The following is a 17,319-nucleotide window of genomic DNA, read 5'->3' as shown; positions in this document are numbered from 1 at the left end:
ATCTCTGAGATCTGGTGTTTAATATTAAGGACTATCAAAAAAACCGGCAGAGAGGAACTGAGAGACAATTAAGAGCCTCGGACGTGAGATCCCCAGGCTGATAGTAGATTAAGACTGATGGACATTCGTTGGGGATTGAAACCGGGAAAGGGGATGGGGTGGGGTTTGGGGATCCAAAGGGTGTATAATTATAATTCGTCTTTTTATCTTTATTCTGTTTTGTTATATGTATGAAAAATGGGGAATTTGTGGAAGGGAATTTGGGTCGACTTTAGAAAAAGGATTTAAGAATTTTGATGTTTATAAGGTAAAATAGGTTTTTTATAATGAATTAAACATTAAAGGGTTAAAAAATTGGGGATAAGAACTTGTTGAATTAACAATTTGAATTGGAATATAAGAAGGGGAGGTGTGGGGAAGTCAGGGAAATATGTTATTGGAAAATAAGGATTGTAAACTGTAAATGTTTTTAAATTTTTTTTTTCTTTTTGGCTTTTTAATCTACTAAAATGGGAAATCTTCAATAAATATCTATTTTTTAAAAAAGGAAATCAGATTGGTCTGGCATGACTTATTTTTGAGAAACCCATGCTGGCTCTTAGTAATCACGGCATCCTTTTCTAAATGCTCACAGGCTGACTGTTTAATTATCTGTTCTAGGACCTTCCTTGGACATAACCCCCTGCAACGCAGGAATCTTTCAGCCAATGTGGGGCTTGAATCCACAACCCTGAGATTAAGAATCTCATGCTCTACCAACTGAGTCATAATTAAAGGTAAAGGGACCCCTGACCATTAGGTCCAGTCGTAACCGACTCTGGGGTTGCAGCGCTCATCTCACTTTATTGGCCGAGGCATCTGGCATACAGCTTCCGGGTCATGTGGCCAGCAGGACTAAGCCACTTCTGGTGAACCAGAGCAGCGCACGGAAACGCTGTTTACCTTCCCGCCGGAGCGGTACCTATTTATCTACTTGCACTTTGATGTGCTTTCGAACTGCTAGGTTGGCAGGAGCAGGGACCGAGCAACGGGAGCTCACCCCATCGCAGGGATTCGAACCGCCAACCTTCTGATTGGCAAATCCTTGGCTCTGTGGTTTAACCCACAGTGCCACCCATGTCCCTGAGCCATAATTACAGCATGCTAAAAGTTGCAAAGTCTATCTAGCCTGCTGCAAAAAGTTTTTCCCCCATCTGCAGTCGTCAACATGGACTTGTAAAAAGCCTTCTGATATCATTTCCCAGGCTCTGGGAAGGGGCGGGACCAGATTCCACTTCCTGTTAGCTCAAAGCCTAGCCTTTTCCCTTTCCACCATTTGGAAAGAGGCCTCAGCAGCCAGCCTGCCAGCTATGAATGCCTCACTCTTCAACGCAATCCTATGCCTGTCAGCTTGTAAGTAAGTCTGTCTACAGCATTCAGTGAGTTTTATTCTCAGATAAGTGTGCACAGAATTGCAGCCACTGTTAGTTGAACAGCTGGCAGCATGGAGGAGCAACCAGGGGAACAGGGAAAACAACAGTCCCACTTTCAGAACACCCTTCCTCTGGGGGAAACAAAACCCTATCATCTCTCTCTCTCTCTAGCCTATTTAGCATGTATAAATATTTATTTATTAAACCATACATATGGAGTGGAGCTGACTGGATGTGAAGCGTGGGTGACAGAAATGGAAGAAGAGAAATCGGGCTCAAAATGTGCTGTTAAAGGTGAATGGGTTCCTTGATGAATTTTACACAAACTACACAGATTTATTAGCACAAGCCTCAACCGACTTACAGTGTGATCCTGCGTATGTCTGCTCATTGGGTGATTACCACAGGACTTACTCCCTGGTGTATAGGAATGTGTCCATGTTCAACTTAATACTCTTGCAAGGTACCGTACCAGACACCGGCTCAGATGTGGACATTTATGTCTTTGTTACTTATTGACTTTTACAGACTCAAAGAACTGTAGAATTGGAAGGGACCATAAGGGTCATCTCATCCAACCCCCTGCGATGCAGGAATATTTTACCCAAAGTGGGGCTTGAAGCAACGACTCTGAGATGAATAGGAGTCTGGGCTATCCCTCCTTCCTCCCAAAGAAGCCCAAAGTGTGGCAAACACCAAAAAGTTAATACAATTTTTAAAAGCTCAGATGCTGCCGATATAAAGTAGCCATCAAAAGCCTGGGGATTGTTTCTTTTGAAAAATGTCTTTACCAGGCCCCTACACTTGACGAAACTAGGCACTAGGAAAATGTTCCAGAGTTGGGATGCCATGACAGAGGAGGTCCTCATTGCCATGTGGCTAACCTCAGGTGCCAAGGATTATTGGGAGTGGAATACAATGGCTGTTCTTTGAAAATATTGCTCCAGGTGGTGTGAGGTTCCAAAGTAACCAAGGCCCTTACCCAGGGTTTGTGTTTCCTTTGGAAATAAGGCACAGAGGAGACTGTGGTGTCTTTATGATATATGGTTTATATGCACATATATCCAACTTGAGCCAATGATGGAGGGGCTCACAGCATTACACTCGAGGAGGTTCTTGCTTTTCCCATGGCCTCAGTCTTGGGGAAATCAGCCATGGCCCTCTGTCTCCTTGCTCAACTTGCTGCGTTTAACGGACTGCCATTTTTCCACTCTTGCTTACAGCATCCTCAATTTTTGTTTTTTTGTTTGTTTAGTCGTTTAGTCGTGTCCGACTCTTCGTGACCCCATGGACCAGAGCACGCCAGGCACCTCTGTCCTCCACTGCCTCCCGCAGTTTGATCAAACTCATGCTGGTAGCTTCAAGAACACCATCCAACCATCTCATTCTCTGTCGTCCCCTTCTCCTTGTGCCCTCCATCTTTCCCAACATCAGGGTCTTTTCCAGGGAGTCTTCTCTTCTCATGAGGTGGCCAAAGTATTGGAGCCTCAGCTTCCCGATCTGTCCTTCCAGCATCCTCAATAGCAATCCTAAAAACAACTGCCCTCATTCCAACTCTAAAACTCCTTCAAAGACTTTTGTCTTTGTAACTTTGTAACTAATTCTGAGTTGAGAGAGGGACTCCTTCCATTTGCCCTCAGGCATAGAGCCACACATGAGAAGCAGGGTCCAGGAATTAGAAGGGGAGTCCAGGTACCCCACAAACTCATAACAGTATTAAAAAAACAGGAGCAATTTGGATTTGTCTCTTGCATTGATTGAACGCATGGGTTTGAAGGACACAACCTTTGAACAGACATGCTATATACATGAACTTCCACAGTTTATGTCATTAGAAGGAAACAGTGCAGTCTGCCCTCCCCCGGGCATATCCTCCATCATAATACATTTTAATTTCTTGAGCACCGGTTTGAGACTTTGCCTCTGATTTTACCGTTTCAGCGTTACTTGCTGTTATTTTGTTTTCTGATGTTTAGTATTAGCAGGATTTTTTCTAGTTAGAAATTGTGGTCATTAAAACAAATGTAAGCAGCTTAGGGAATTTGTAATTGCTCAGGCAGGGTATACTATTTCTTAAAGAAACAGATAATAAGCCATCACTAGCAGCTTTTCTAATAATATATCACACATCATACTCTACAAGCTTGGGGTCTTCTTAAGGAAGGAATGTTATATATCTTACTGATGGAATGTGGATTTTGAATGTGAAGAGACTCAGAGACCACAGGCACCTAGAACAGTGTTTCCCAACCACTGTTCCGCGGCACACTAGTGTGCCGCGAGATGTTGCCTGGTGTGCCGCGGGAAAAATTAAAAAATTTGAAAGATTTTTTTTAAGTCAAATTTTTGATTGGGGCGCTGTCACTAGATGACCCCTGGGGTTCCCTCCCTCCCGCTCTGCGCCTCCCTCCTCCTCCTCCTCCTCCGGGGAGGCCCTTCCTGGCTCTCGGCCAAGGCTTGGCAGCTGCCACACACTCACTCGCTCGCCCACCCGTCCCTCCATCCCTGCACCCGGCCTCTCCCCCTCCGTCCCCGGCGCGGGGGCTGCCGGGATCCGTAGTCCCCTCGTCCTTGGGCTCCGCGCCCGCACGGGGTGCACGGACTACGTTTCCCAGCGTGGCCTGGCGGGCCGGGCGTTTTGTTTGAAGCGCTCTTCTCCCGGCCATGGAATGAGCGCAGCGGCGGCGGCCGGGCGGGCAGGGGCTCTTCCGCGCAGACCCCGCGCAGCCTGCCTGCGCCCCCGTGGAGATCGGGCGGCAGGATGGAGCCCGGGGATCCCCGCGGAGGCGGAGCGGCGGAGGCGGAGGCTGCCCCCCAGGTAGGGCTGCGTCGGGGTTTTTTTTTTTTTGCAATGCTGCATCCGCGCCGGAGGGGACGCATCGGACCGCGGGGAGACCCCTTGGCGGCCGTGCAAGGCAATGCATGCGTGCAGGCGTTGCATGGAGTGCAGTGCAATGCAATGGCAACGCGGCGCCCTGCATGCATGCATGCAACTTCCACCGGCGCTCCGGACTTGGCAGGTGAGGGGGGTCCCCAGTGGGCGGCAGAGAGAGCCGGGAGGGCGAAGGAGAGCCGGGGGGAGCAGCGCTGCTCCCCGAGCCGAGCCCGGGGGGGAACTTTGGCGTCGTTGCACCGGGTGTTGGAAGCGGAGGCTGGCGGGGGCCCCTCACCTGCAAAACCTGGTCGCCTCTCATATATTTCGTGCATTGCATTCATCGCCCACTTTCTCCTCCAAGGAGCTCCCGGGGGCACGCGTGGTTCTCCCCGTGTTATCCTCGCAACAACAGCCCTGCGAGGTGGGTCAGGCGAGTGGCCCAAGGGAGCACCCAGGGATTGTCCTGGCCAGGTGGGGTGATTTGAACCCTGCTCTCTGCCCGGTCTTCGTCCTCATTTAGCCCCCACATGTGCATGACTGTGCATGACTGAGGTTTTCCCCCCTCGTCTTGGCTATGGTGTGAGTCTGTGCTGTTAATTAATGGGGTTCTGCCTTCGGAGAAGATGAGCCAGCCCTCAAGGAGGTGATTATGTAATTTGCTAGCAATTCATGTCCCTCCCGGCGTGACGCTGCGTGCTGACGTCACGGGGCTGTAATGGTGGTGTGCCTCGAGATTTTTTTCATGAAACAAGTGTGCCTTTGCCCAAAAAAGGTTGGGAAACACTGACCTAGAAGACCCACTGCAATCACAGTACTGAATCTGTTGCACAACTGAGTCTGATTTAGTGCTACATAACTCACCTCTTCAGTTACCTGTGCCTCTCATGCAGAAAAGTGGTCCATGCCATAGAAATGGTCCGTTCATTTCTTAAGCAGTCATCACCTGTTCATCATAAATCATTCTACTTATCTTTCTCCCAATTTGTCACAGAACCTGTCAACAACCAGCATAGCATGAATGCTGCAACTTCCTTCTGAGGGCTCTTCACAATTATTTATCTTGATGACGTAAGTGCCTGGTACTGCCTGCACCAGATGTTGGAACTCGGAAGACATGGAGAACCTTTTTCCAGAAGCGGGATTTGAACAAAAGGTCTGATTTAGCAAGAAGAAACAGATTCACCATCAACACTAGGACCCAAGCATTGGATAGCTTATCTTTCTCTCTGGGCAGATCCTTAGTTGCAAACCCCTTCACCATGATGGAAATATGGAGGCTGAACTGTGATGAAAGTTGTTTATATTATCTTATTTCCCCACATGCACAAGCTGTCTAGGGTCACTACCAGACAGTCAGAATTTTGCAGGAAATATTCGAGCACTATCCTGGGAATTTAGGTAAAGGTAAAGGTACCCCTGCCCGAACGGGCCAGTCTTGACAGACTCTGGGGTTTGTGCGCCCATCTCACATCTATTGGCCGGGGGCCAGCGCTGTCCGGAGACACTTCCGGGTCACGTGGCCAGCGTGACAAAGCTGCATCTGGCGAGCCAGCGCAGCACACGGAACGCCGTTTACCTTCCCGCTGGTAAGCGGTACCTATTTATCTACTTGCACCCGGGGGTGCTTTCGAACTGCTAGGTTGGCAGGCACTGGGACCGAGCAGCGGGAGCGCACCCCGCCGCGGGGATTCGAACTGCCGACCTTTCGATCGGCAAGCCCTAGGCGCTGAGGCTTTAACCCACAGCGCCACCCGCGTCCCCCTCCTGGGAATTTAGATTTGCACAATTAAAGTGGATGAAAGTGCTCTGTCTCCCTTGGGCAACAAATCTACTTTTTACTTATTTTTTAAATAAACTTTTTATGATTGCAAAAGTGCTGGCAAAATGTTCTGAAAAATGTGGAATGAATGAATGTTTAATGGGGAGACATATAAATGCCATGCAAGCAAATCAGAATTAATGCAGGATGAATGCTCATCACCATAGAACATCTCCGCAAACAAATCTGAATGAATTCTCAGTGAAGATGAGACATAGTTTACCCTCCGTATAAGCTCTGTGCAAGCAAATCAGGATGAATGCTCAATAAACAGGTCATCTGAAGGAGCCTCAGATCTTGGAAGAACTTGTAAGATTTGCTGGAGCCACTCAGAAGTGATACAACAAGACAACAAACAATATTCAGAACAGCTAGCTGCTGGTTGTCTGGAAGAGAGAGAGCAAGAGAGGAAGAACAACTTTCAAGGGCCTCTTAGAATTTGTAGCTGAAGAGGCAAGAAGAAGGGCACATCCCTAGATGTCCCTATACTAACCTTCTGGAATAGTTCAGAACAATATTTGAAAAGACTAAATTGTTCCTGTGTCCCCAGTTTAACAGTCACCTTGGGCAAAAGCTGTTGGAAAATTCAGAAATGCATCAGATTGTTTCATGATGCCTCTCTAACTTATCTTGGTGGTGGTTATGCAAGAGAAGGTTCCTTGCTTTCATGTGCTTGCTAAATTGTTTCATGAGCACTCAAATGGCACATGCATTGAGCAGAATAGTAAACCATGAGAAAAGAAAATATTTGCTACAAAGGCTACAGAAAACATTTCTAAGGGCGTGAAATGATCTGACTGGTCATCACTTGTAGGATTGTGATACTGTTGCTCATTCCACTTCCATACAATGACTCCAGGGCCAGTTGGACAAACTTGTGCAGGGAATAGGACATAGCCTTCCATAGGAGTCAGCTACTTGGGGCGAGGGGGCTTCAGCCCCCACAATAAAATATTTGAGTGAGCCGGCCCCCCACAAAGTTGATGGGCATTCCCATTCTAATAGTGTGTGTTCACTGCATCATGTGATTGATTATGTGGGGCAGGGCTGACCTGGGCACCTACAATATTTTATTCAAGTTGGTTCCCCTGTATGCTTCCATTTCAGCCCTACCCCAGTTGCTGAATCATTTACTATTCCATAAAGAAAATCAGAAACAGCATGTGGGAAAGGGAGCAGAAATCAAGAATGGAGGCTTGTATGGTTTAGGGAGGTTCAGTCGAGAATCGGGCCCTCAACTCCCCAAATCTTTCAAGCAGACACCTCCTCTTCTAATTCTTCAACTGAAATCCATTGCATAAACTTTCAAAAGCAAGAAAGGCCCTGTTGGATCATGTAGCTTCCTGCTCACATAGCAGCCAACCAGAAGCCTGCAAGCAGGACAGGAGGATAATGGCCCTCCTGCAAAATAGAAAATGCAGGAATCTTAGGAAATGATTTCAGAGCTTGTCTGCTTCTGAGTTCATCCTGGTTCCGTGGCACAAGTAAACTCCAGATCTTCTGAATGCATACATGTTGCAGAAAGACTGGTTAATCCCTTAAAGCTAATCATTTCCTTCTTTTGTTTATGGAAAACATTTGAAGACATTTTGTCCCTAATTCTCTGTGGAGGACTTCTGTTCCTGATTTTAGAGGCGCACAGCATGAGAGAGGTATCGGGAATAGTGCAAGCCAGAGCAGTGTCATCACCCTGTGTGAAATGCGAAGCCGGTTTTAAATTGGGCAGGAAAGGGAGAGGAAGCCAAGCAGCGGTGGAAGCAGACAGAGGCCAAGTCAGACCTGGAGCCCAAGCGTGCTCTGCAGAGCTTGGTTTTCATTCCCTATCAGGAAAAGTCGAAAGAAAACAGCTGACTATGGAGTAAAATCAGAATTGGCTGGGCCGCTTTGGTAGATCCTTAGCAGGAAGGATCCTTCCACCATGCCTATGGGCTGTTCTTTATGCAGCTTACCTCCTCTGCGCTTCAATTTAAGGTTCCTAGAATTGCCAGCCAGCAGGTCAAGGGGGATAAACTTTCACCAGAAAGAGAGGGAAAGATCTCAGCTGAGGCTAGTCATATAGCTTTCCTTAGCAGCAGCAAGAGTTTCCAAGAGAGTCTTCCAGAGACGGCAGATGAAAAGAGGCCATTGTGTGTGGCTTTTTCTATGAAGAGCAGAAACTCGCCGGAGATTTGGGGCTCAGTGAATTTGAAATTTTCTGAAACTGTGAAACACGAGTCCTTTAATTTTTCAGGAATGCTTCAAGGGGGCAACAAATCAGCTCTACAGGATTCTCAGTTAACCATAAATCATTTTCTTAGCGTGCAATGAAGGCCAGTGTCTGCTCCTTACCCTGAGCTGCAACCAAAGTAACACATGTTGCATACAAAAGGATTGTAACAAAACTCAGGTGATTCCAAACCACTCCACAATGCAAAAAGCATTGATGTGGCCTTACTTCAGGGTTCTTGCACATTTTGCAGTCCATTGTACAGAGTTAACTTGGAATTTAAATATAGACATCCTGCTTTTCAGAATTGTGAGAGCAGAAGAACTCCTACCTTGGCCGTAGTCTGTTAGATTTTCAGAGATTGCACTGCAGGACAAAATCACTATACTATCAGGCAAACAAACTATATAGAGAGATAGTATCATTCTTGGTGTCCATTGTGTGGGAGACAGCAGAGGACTCAACAAATAAAACATCAATTGTGAAACACCACGACAGGCTCAAGCTAAGTGGGATGCTTTCACCACAATAACTATATCCATTAGCCTGCATTTTTCATCTATATACCAGCAATCAGAAATGCTAGCAGCCAGGTCATTGTACAGAAAGAAATGGAAATTGGAAAACTGGAAAGGTGGCCTCACAGGAAAGTAGGGAAGAACACAGATTAGAGTAGGATGAATTCTGAAAAAGGAGCCTGCCCAAATCAAAGCAGTGGTTTGTTCAATTGGACATTGAAAGCTGCAGTCCTAGGGATACTTGACTGGGAATGTTGTTGGTGTTTAGTAGACCCCTTTAAATGCAGTGAGATTTACTGCCATGTAAACATGCATCAGACTGCACTGTAAAAATAATGAAATGTAGAAAACTTGAAACAGGTTGCCTGTGTTTTGCAACACAGTAAATTTGTCAGTTCATACTTCATTTCAAATGTGGAAAGGACGTCTTTTCACCCAGAGGTGGTTGCTATCTGCATGCATTGAAAAGCTGTGATGGAGAGAGCCTGGGGCTGCTGACACTGTTTCTGGAACCTTCTTTTTAAGCATCATCATATGTATCAAGTAGAAATGTCAAGTTGTTAGAATTCCAGCAACGAATACTATATGACCCAATAGTCTTGGTGTGAATATTGTTATTGACTCTTTACTTCTCTGAATAGCAAAAAGACCAAGCGTACCACAGGTTTTAGTTTTCTTTGGATGAGAGAGCACTGGGGACTTTTGTTGTCTTTAGAATATCTGTATACAGTGGTACCTTGCTTTAAGAGCAGCTTAGTTTATGAACAGCTTGTTTGAAGAATGCTGTAAACCTGGAAGTAGGTGTTTTGGTTTGTGAACTTTGCCTTGGAATAAGAACAAGTTTGGCTTCCTGTTGAGTGTAAATTGAGTCCCCCACTGCTATGGGAAAGCATGCCTTGGTTTAAGAACACTTTGGTTTAAGAACAGACTTCTGGAACGGATTAAGTTCATAAACCAAGATACCACTGTATATGTGTATGTGTACATGTGTGCAGTTGTGCATTTATTTACTAGCATCAACTGCTGGTTTTTAAGCAGAAATTGGATGGCCATCTGTTCCGTATGATCTAGCTGAGATTCCTGCATTGCAGGGGGTTGGATGATAATAATAATAATAATAATAATAATAATAATAATAATAATAATAATAATTTATTATTTGTACCCCACCCATCTGGCTGGGTTTCCCCAGCCACTCTGGGCGGCTTCCATAGAAACCAAAAATACACTAAAATATCACAGATTAAAAACTTCCCTGAACAGGGCTGCCTTAAGATGTCTTCTGAATGTCAGGTAGTTATTTATCGCTTTGACATCTGATGGGAGGGCGTTTCACAGGACGTACGCCACTACCGAGAAGGCCCTCTGCCTGGTTCCCTGTAGCTTTGCTTCTCGCAATGAGGGAACCGCCAGAAGGCCCTCGGCGCTGGACCTCAGCGTCCGGGCAGAATGATGGGGGTGGAGACGCTCCTTCAGGTATACTGAGCCGAGGCTGTTTAGGGCTCTAAAGGTCAACACCAGCACTTTGAATTGTGCTCAGAAACGTACTGGGAGCCAATGTAGGTCTTTCAAGACCGGTGTTATGTGGTCTCGGCGGCCGCCCCCAGTTACCAGTCTAGCTGCCGCATTCTGGATTAGTTGTAGTTTCCGAGTCACCTTCAAAGGTAGCCCCACGTAGAGCGCATTGCAGTAGTCCAAGCGGGAGATAACTAGAGGATGCACCACTCTGGCGAGACAGTCTGCGGGCAGGTAGGGTCTCAGCCTGCGTACCAGGTGGAGTTGGTAGACAGCTGCCCTGGATACAGAATTGACCTGCACCTCCATGGACAGCTGTGAGTCCAAAATGACTCCCAGGCTGCGCACCTGGTCCTTCAGGGCCACCGTTACCCTGTTCAGAACCAGGGAGTCCTCCACACCAGCCCGCCCCCTGTCCGCCAAAAACAGTACTTCTGTCTTGTAAGGATTCAACTTCAATCCATTAGCTGCCATCCATCCTCCAACCGCCTCCAGGCACTCACACAGGACCTTCACCGCCTTCACTGGTTCTGATTTGAAAGAGAGGTAGAGCTGGGTATCATCTGCATATTGATGGACACCCAGTCCAAACCCCCTGATGATCTCTCCCAGCGACTTCATATAGATGTTAAAAAGCATGGGGAAGAGGACGGAACCCTGAGGCACCCCACAAGTGAGGGCCCAGGGGTCTGAACACTCATCCCCCCCCACCACTTTCTGAACACGGCCCAGGAGGAAGGAGCGAAACCACTGTATAACAGTGCCCCCAGCTCCCAGCCCCTCTAGACGGTCCAGAAGAATGTTATGGTCAATTGTATCAAAGGCCGCTGAGAGATCCAGCAGAACTAGGAAACAACTCTCACCTTTGTCCCTAGCTCGCCGGAGATCATCAACCAGCGCGACCAAGGCAGTTTCAGTCCCATGATGAGGCCTGAATCCCGATTGGAAGGGATCCAAATGGTCCGCATCCTCCAGGCGTGCCTGGAGTTGTTCAGCAACCACGCGCTCAATCACCTTGCCCAAGAATGGAAGATTTGAGACTGGGAGATAGTTGGCCATACTGGCCAGGTCTAAAGATGGTTTTTTAAGAAGCGGTTTAATGACCGCCTCTTTCAGCGGATCTGGGAATGTTCCCTCACAGAGGGAAGCATTCACCACCCCGCAGAGCCCATCGCCCAGCCCTTCCTGGCTTGCTTTTATTAGCCAGGATGGGCAAGGATCAAGGAGACAGGTGGTTGGTTTCACGCGTCCAAGCAGCCTGTCCACATCCTCGGGGGTAACGGACTGAAATTGAGTCCATGCAACTTGACCAGACAGAGCTCTAGTACTCTCCCGCCCCAGCCCTGCTCCCACGGTGGTAACTAGCTCCTTCCAAATATGAGTGATTTTATCTGCAAAAAACTTTGCAAAATCGTTGCAGGAGATCTTGGGGTCTTTACAAGGCCCCGGTGGTAAAGGTGGTTCCGTTAAATTGCGAACCACCTGAAAGAGTCTCCTGCTACTATTTTCTGCAGATGCAATAGAGGCGGTGAAGAAAGTCTTCTTCGCCGTCGTTATCACCACTTGGTAGGCTCGACGTTGAGCTCTAACCTGTGTCCGGTCAGATTCGGAGTGAGTTTTCTGCCACCGACGCTCTAGCCATCTCAGCGATTGTTTCATTGCCCTCAGCTCCGAAGAAAACCACGGGGCTGTCCGGGCTCCATGCAATCGGAGAGGGCGCTTCGGAGCCAGACAGTCGATAGCCCTGGTTAACTCCGCATTCCAGCGGGCCACCAGGGAATCAGCTGAAAGGCCATCAACATGGGATAAAGCATCCCCTGCCACTCTCTGGAAACCATTTGGATCCATTAAGTGGCGGGGGTGGACCATCCGAATTGGTCCCACCTCCCTGCAGAGGGGAAGGGTCGCGGAGAAGTCCAGTTGCACCAGGAAGTGGTCTGACCATGGCACTTCTTTTGTTTCACTTTTTCTTAGTGTCAGATCACCCACGTCACTAGAGGTGAACACCAGGTCTAAGGCATGTCCATGACTATGAGTTGGGCCAAACTTATTCAGGGACAGCCCCATGGAGGCCATGCTTTCCACGAAGTCCCGAGCAGCCCCTTGTAAGGTCGTGTCGGCATGGATGTTAAAATCCCCTAAGACAACCAAACTAGGTGTCTCCAGGAGAAAATCCGCCATGACCTGAAGCAGCTCGGATAGGGAATCCTTGGTGCAGCAGGGAGGTCGGTACAGCAAAAGGAATCCTGTACTACCCCTATTGCCCAACTTCCAGAACATGCACTCAGAAAACTGGATCTTCCCAGTAGGACGCCTGGTGCAAGCTAGTGACTTCCTAAAAATCACTGCAACCCCCCCTCCCCGCCCACATGACCTGGGTTGCTGTGCATAAGAGAAACCTGGTGGGCAAGCAGCGGCAAGGACAGGCCCATCTGCTTCCTCCAACCAGGTCTCTGTCACACATGCCAGGTCTAGATGACCCTCGGGGTCCCTTCCACAAGAATGCAAATTTATTATAACGGCAGATAAATAGAATATCTTGTAGGAACCCACCCACAAAAACCTATGCTTCTTTGGGAGGAGGGGTGGGATATAAATTTAATAAATAAAGAATTAAAAGATGGCAGGAGTCTTTAGTACGTGCCAGAAAAAAAGGCTGCATACACATCATGCCTTTAAAGCACATCCTCCAAAGAATCTTGGAAACAGTAGTTTTTTACGGGTGCTGGGAAATGTAGCTCTGTGAGGGATAAACAACAGTTCCCATGATTATTTTAGGATGTGTTTGTTTTCAATGTCCTTTAAATGTACGATATGTACGCAGCCAAGGTTGGTATCTAAGGGGAAAATAACCTGAGGTTGTAGCTTTGCCTTCTTTGGAATGGCTATTTGGGAAGGTATTCTGTTGATTTTGATTTTGGTTGATTTCTGAGTCACACTCTTTGTTGATTTGTGCTCAGAGTTTGAGCTTATATATTTTACCACAATACATAAGCATTATTAATCCAATAAGACTCAGAGCCTAGCTGGATCCACGTGACAATGCTCTCTCGTATAACTCCAAAATATTTCCCCTCATCCCCGGAGGGTTATGTCCACACTTCATGCCACAGAAGACTCTCTGCGCCGTATGGATGTCTATAATTCCTGTCTATAGAAGTTTTTACTCAGAAAAAAAAACTTAACACAGCTAAAATGCAAAACATAGCCAGCTGTAACATCCGGCAGAGTGAGGTAATTCACCTCAAACAGCAGATTTTAGGAGACCATTAAAAGGCAGAAAATTTATTGTTACATAACAAATAAATATAACAAATATAACAATAAAATTATTTGTTAAATTTGTTAAATTTCTGGGTTGGGGAATCCACAGCTCTCCAGATACTGGGCTCCAACTCCCATCAGCCCCAGCCAGCAGGGCCTGTGGTCAGAGATGATGAGAGCTGTAGTCCAACAACATCTGGAGGGCTGCAGGTTCCCCATCACTGAAACAGAAAGACAAGGCAAACAAGAAATAAGATGGGTTTAAATTTTTAAAGAATAGAAGGGACTTTCAAAAATCCTCAAGCTTGAACCAAGTGTTTGCTTCAGATGGTCACTTCACAACTTTAACTTTTTGATCTGTGACTTGTTTCACTTCTTGAATCATCTCCGAGTATGCCTTTAGTCCTTTCCCTCAGAACTGTGGCATCCAGCCCTATTTTTCTAGAAGAATAAATGCCGGCACTCACTGTGAACACCTCCCTCATTCTCTTTGAATGGTAATGGTGCCCACCTGATAGGTGCCGGAACTGAGTTCCAGCAAGTTCCAGCTGCAAAAAAAATCTTGTTACATCCCATTACCTATGAAAGAACAGAAGGGTTTTGCTTAGATTTTAGCCTTCTGCATTCGGAGAGGGCCTAAATTCACCTCATGCAGTTGTGTTTTTTGCTTCTTCAAAAACCTCCATATGTATATGTATTATTTATACCAGTGTGCTAAAATAGGCAAACTAAATGCTCTGTGAGTGCCTTACACTCCTTGTCAAAAACTGTGGGGAATATCTGTGAATCCCTCCTTTCTGACAATTGGCTAAATGTTACCAAACTATTGGCATTGAGTCATATTTGAAGACTGACATAGTTCCACTGACATTACAGAAGGGGTGAAGTGCTGTGAAGGTCATTAGAGAGAAAGTGTCCTCTCATTAAATCTGCTATTATGTCATCCTGCAGCAAGAAAAGGCAGCTGTGCAACCAGGCTACCTTCAAATGCTGAGGCTGGAATTGAAAATAAGTTGTCACCAGGGAACCTCAAACACACACTGTCCTCTAGATTGCTTTGGCACATGACTGACAAGTGCACCTTGTCGTTGGGCTGGTCTTATGTATACAGTAAGTCCCCAACTTACGTGGTGGTTACATCCCGGGGATTGCGTTGAAAGCAAAAATCGTGTACAGTGGTACCTCGGGTAACATACGCTTCAGGTTACAGACTCCACTAACCCAGAAATAGTGCTTCAGGTTAAGAACTTTGCTTCAGGATGAGAACAGAAATCGTGCTCCGGCGGCATGGCAGCAGCAGGAGGCCCCATTAGCTAAAGTGGTGTTTCAGGTTAAGAACAGTTTCAGGTTAAGTACGGACCTCTGGAACAAATTAAGTACTTAACCTGAGGTACCACTGTATAGTCAAAACACACTCGGTTCAATGGTTGGTGGAATAGCCAAAGTCATTTCTCCAAAACCTCACCACTTTTCACTACACCTTTTTGGGGGAGGGGCACATATGTAAAGCTGAATGCACACAAGTTAAATGCACATACTGAACATTTACTGAACTTAACTAGGCATCGGTTGTTTGAACTTGTCTCAGCTCACTACATTCCTGAAACTGCAGGTCCCGGTACAACCTATATCTGACTAGAAATATTAACAAAGTACAGTTCTTAGGATTCTTTGGGGAAATGGGTGAGGTGTACACAGCCAAAATGTTTATCTGAAAAGAATATGAGTTCTGTACAAGATGATTGGATGGGAGCTTATGACTGTGTCAGTCCTAGCTCTGCCATAATTGGGAGCCAGGACCATCTTTAGCCACCAAGAATAGATCCCTGTTCGCTAAGTAAGCAAATCTGAATTAGAGGAGTAGGGGTGGGGGTTATTTAGCCCACTTTCGTCTGATTTCATTGTGTGGCTGGTCTCCCTGCAGTCCCCTGCCCTTCCTTTAGTAGAGCAAGATAGTGGTGGTTATCAAGCTGAAACTCTGCCCATTGTCCCCCCCAAATCCAAGACCCCACTGAATGTTCCTGACATTGTGAAAAAAATGTGAAAGGGTAATGAACTCAAAGTACTGGCTGCCATTCAACTTACATTTACATTATCCTTTTTGGGAAAACACAGTAACCACCTGATTCATCTATCAGTTCTAAAATCAAAAGTGTTATTTACAAGGTGTAAACCTTAGTAGATAAAATTAATGGAGAAGATTAGTACAGTTAATTGGTAGATTAAGCAACCAAAGTTTTAGTTGATTAATTGGTTGAGGTAGTTTTAATCATCAAGGGCAATTTTTAATCAGTGCGGTTATGATTTAAAGACTATTATTTTTGGAAGCCATTTTCTTCATGTGCTATTGTAATAGAAAATAAATGGGGAAGTAATAAAATGTAGCTTCTGTTTTGTTAAATTATAAGTTACCTTGCATTTCTTTCAATAGCTCAAACCAGAATTAATATTAAAATATGGTAATGTGCACATTTGTTTACACTGAATTGATTGGTTAGACAATCAATAATCAGATAAAAAACTTTTAAATGACTGACAGCCATAATGCTGTATGGTCAAAATGATCAAGTCTGCTTAATATTTCCTCTTTCAAAATGAGTGTTTCCCACTAACAACCAACCCCCCAAAAATGTACTTGGGTGAAACTGCAGGGAAGATTTTCTTATTGACTTAAGAGGGAGTATCCAAATAACGAAAGAATCCTGCTATGCTGCCTATTTCTACACACATGAACTCTCACAGATCTTGGTACACAAATACTCACAGGAATTAACGGTGGATTAGAAAACCAGTGTGCTTAGTCAGAACCTGGCCTGTTAATTCCTTGGTTCTGTCGCAACAGATCTTAGGTTCCCAGTGTAGTCAGAAATGATTTGCCCCTCCATCGCCATAGCAATAAAAGCAGAAGATTCTTTGGGTGTCACAAAGGGCGAGTCAGTGGTTGAATGAGACTTTGAAGCCCTCTCTCTATAGCAGTGTTTCCCAACCGGTGTTCCGCGGCACACAAGTGTGCCGTGAGATGTTGCCTGGTGTGCCGCGAGATGTTGCCTGGAGGGAGGCGGGCGAGGGCGTTTGCTTCCCGGAGGACTTGTGGGAAGCCGCCCCTTCCCTGGGCAACGCGCCGCCTCGCGACTCCGGAGTCAGTCCCGAGGGCTCTCGGAGGGACTCGCGAGCGACGGCGCGGCGGCTCCGGGGCGCGCTCAGCCGGGCCGCCGCGCGCCCCCGCTGCAGCTGCCCGGCGTGGAGCGCGACGCAGAGCCGGCCGGGCTTGGAGGCGCCCAGGTAGGGCCGAGCCGGGCGGGGGCGGGGAGGTCTCGGTCTGCTGCGGGCGCAGGAGGGCGAGCGGGAGAGGGGGAGCCGTCGGGTCTCCTGGAAGGAAGCGAGGCGGCGGCTGAGGGGGATGCAGCCCCGTCCCCAGCAACAGGCGCTCCTCGAAGTGAGGCCACAAGTCGGGGCTCGGACAGGGCCTGGAAGCAGCGGCTCCGGCTCTTGGGAGCGGAGAAGGGGACTTCGAAAGCGGCCTGGAGGAGAAAAGCCCCGATGCAGCGAGAGCGGGGAGCGTGCTGCCTTGTCCAGGCCTCCTCGCTTTGTGCCGTCCGCTGCCGGGAGCAGGACACGGGGGCTCCTCGTTCGCATGCTTTCCCGGGTGATCGGTGAGGGTTAGGGTTAGGGTTAGGGTCCCTCAGTCCCTCGCTTTGCTGCCTCCTCCC

At 47.1% G+C, this 17,319-nt stretch overlaps 2 long non-coding RNA genes across 2 annotated transcripts; one reads left to right on the top strand and one right to left on the bottom strand.

The window, feature by feature from the left end:
• Positions 1–1,173: 1,173 nt before the first annotated feature.
• Positions 1,174–6,160, top strand: LOC309533648. Its single transcript, XR_014220380.1, has 3 exons — positions 1,174–1,392; positions 5,279–5,685; positions 6,064–6,160. It is a non-coding gene; the product is annotated as an uncharacterized lncRNA (long non-coding RNA).
• LOC309533637 lies at positions 3,477–16,466 on the bottom strand. Its single transcript, XR_014220365.1, has 4 exons — positions 16,374–16,466; positions 6,330–6,492; positions 5,076–5,281; positions 3,477–3,643 (listed from the first exon to the last, which is right to left on the bottom strand). It is a non-coding gene; the product is annotated as an uncharacterized lncRNA (long non-coding RNA).
• Between the last annotated feature and the right edge of the window lie 853 nt (positions 16,467–17,319).

This window comes from Podarcis vaucheri (genome assembly GCF_965113315.1).
Source record: "Podarcis vaucheri genome assembly, chromosome: 5".
Lineage (NCBI taxonomy): Eukaryota > Metazoa > Chordata > Lepidosauria > Squamata > Lacertidae > Podarcis > Podarcis vaucheri.
Note: the sequence above shows the minus strand (reverse complement) of the source record. Positions and strands in the feature narration are given on the sequence as shown.